At 39.1% G+C, this 2,554-nt stretch overlaps 1 long non-coding RNA gene across 1 annotated transcript; it reads left to right on the top strand.

Annotated features, from left to right (window-relative positions):
• Positions 1-212: 212 nt before the first annotated feature.
• LOC309498010 lies at positions 213-1,053 on the top strand. Its single transcript, XR_014205803.1, has 3 exons — positions 213-296; positions 418-573; positions 1,006-1,053. It is a non-coding gene; the product is annotated as an uncharacterized lncRNA (long non-coding RNA).
• Positions 1,054-2,554: the final 1,501 nt, after the last annotated feature.

Below are 2,554 nucleotides of genomic sequence, written 5' to 3'. Positions count from 1 at the left end.
ATCCAGGTTGGTTAAAGGAATAAAATACACATTTTCCGAAAATGAAACTCTGCTAAAAGTGTCACAATTCGGATTTGATTCTAAATACATACATACTCTGACTTTTTTTGTTGTTGTTGTTGCTGCAGATAGCAAACAGAGGCGTCACAAGATTCGAAAAGTAATTCTTGATGAGAAAAAACGCTTGGCAGCGACCATTTGTGGGTACAACAACTTGGCTGAACCATCTGAGCAAATTGTGTCCACTGATGCCAGTGTCCTGACTGATGCATGGCCTTGGAACAACATAAGTGAAAGTAAGTTCCCCATTAAATAAAATCTATTTTTGAGCACTTCTTGCATAATGTTATTTGTATTAATCCAAAGAACAAAACTTCTAACTTTAATGTCTTCTGTTTTGATGTTAATGAATTGAAGCCGCTGCAGACCTTCACACCAAACGAACAGTGTTCGAGAAGATTATGGCTGTGCGACGCCTGAAGGAGGAGGAAGTGATTATCTGTAAAGAGATGCAGCAACACTGGACAGCAATGAAGGCACAATCTATGATGCTGGCAACTCTCTCCTCAAACTGTAAGCGCTATTTTTGTTATTTTTTTACTGATACCCTCCACTGAAAGTATGTATGTCTCCTGAAATATCAGATCTGGACTATACTCATTTGTACTTTCCTGAAATCTGAAATTTAAACAAACCAGGCAAACTAGATTAGGTATGTAATAAATCCAACAGGCTGTCACTGTCTAGCAAATGTCACCTCCAAAGTACTCAACCTCCAGTACTGAGCGGACAGAACAGAGAGCAATAGCTTGCAAGAGTTGACTGTTGACAGTTTTTTTTTTTTTTTTATAAAAACTGCCCCCTGAAGCTTGTATCTAAATTTCATTTCACAACCCTGTTGTAATATGACTATTGAAACCTACTTTGTAAGTACTTAGTAAAGTGTCATTATTGACTTTAAGAATAGTGTGTTTATGATAATATGAAAATCTTTTGTTTTTACAGCCTCGTTTGCTGACCAGCCTGAGGATGCACAAAGAGGACTACAGTGTCTGGTTCTTCAAAAACAAACTGAACTGAAAGCAGAAATGGTAAAAGTCAAGGGCTTTTACAGGAGAATCCTCAGCCATCAACCACTTCTGGAACTGGAGGAGGAGTGAAGCAGAAGATGATGCAGCTGACTTGGATTCCAGCACTTCTGATGAAGACTGATGTACTGTAGAGGAGTCTGAAAAGATGCCGTTCAGATGAAGACGCTAACGACCGGCTCCAGCTTTACCAGGAAATGACAACTGTAATTGACCAATGCAGTTCTGTGCTCTGTCATCACTGTAAATGTAAATGCTCTGTATTTGTATAGCGCCTTTCTAGTCTTTGCGACCACTCAAAGCGTTTTTACACTACATCACATTCACCATTCACACACATTTATAGCCATAGCCACCAGGGGCAATTCGGGGTTCAGTATTCCCAGTAACTGGGGATTGAACCACCGATCTTCCAGTTAACGGGCAACCCGCTCTAACTCTCCTGAGCCACAGACGCCACTGACATCCAACATGTCAAACAGCTGGAAAGAAAGCTACATAATGCCATACTATGATGATGGTTATTATTATTATAATGATCATTATGAAGCACTCATGACCGTGACTTGTAAACTTACATCGTATTAAATAGTTTCTTCCTGATTCTACCAAATAATGTCAGCAACCTTATAGGTCTCCGCTGCAAATACATCCTGTATCTAAAAGTTTTATACCCATTGCATTAAAGGACACTTCCTCTAACCCTGACTAAGGAAGCAGCACTTAAATATCCTGTGGCAAATTTTATTAATACTGTCAGAGAATGCTTTAGACTTGTGAGTACAGTGTATATTGTCTTCTGTGCTGATAATGCTGTGTATTATTTACTATGTTGCCTAGGTTCATAGTTTCTGACACTGAACTTAGCTTACCATGCAAGGTTATTTTCGTAAACGAAAACTGAAACTAAGACTAAGACTAAAACTATTAGTTAAAAAACATTTTTGTTAACTGAAATAAATTGTAAAATTCATAATAAATGAAAAACTAAAACTAAACGAAACGAAACTAGCAACAGTTATTGAAAAACTAACTGAAATAAAATAATAATTATCAAAAATAAGTATTCGTTTTCGTAATTAATAAGCTCTCTAGCCTGGTTCTACCAGACTCTCGTACATTTCATTTGTACAGAGAGTCTGGCCTCTCTCCATTGACAAGCGTTAACTTCCTTGTAGGCAGGTTTTCTGTTGAAGTTTAAAACTATTGGATCTGCCCAGAGCCACTCTGGATCTTTCACCAATCGCTAATGTTTGGTCGTGACGTAACCCTACAACTCAAACTAGCGCACGACCTCAACGTCATCGTTCTCAGCCACTCCCTCTGTTCGCTGATTGGACCGGTAAAAAAATTATCGGAGAAAACCAAAGAATACACCCCAATCCCAGACGTAGTACTGGCGGAAGTACGCAGGAGGGTGGAGCCAGGCTATAAGCTCTCATCCCGTGGCGGAAAATCTGACGTGG

Source organism: Leuciscus leuciscus, assembly GCF_965113295.1.
Source record: "Leuciscus leuciscus genome assembly, chromosome: 4".
In the NCBI taxonomy this organism is placed as follows: Eukaryota; Metazoa; Chordata; class Actinopteri; order Cypriniformes; family Leuciscidae; genus Leuciscus; species Leuciscus leuciscus.
Note: the sequence above shows the minus strand (reverse complement) of the source record. Positions and strands in the feature narration are given on the sequence as shown.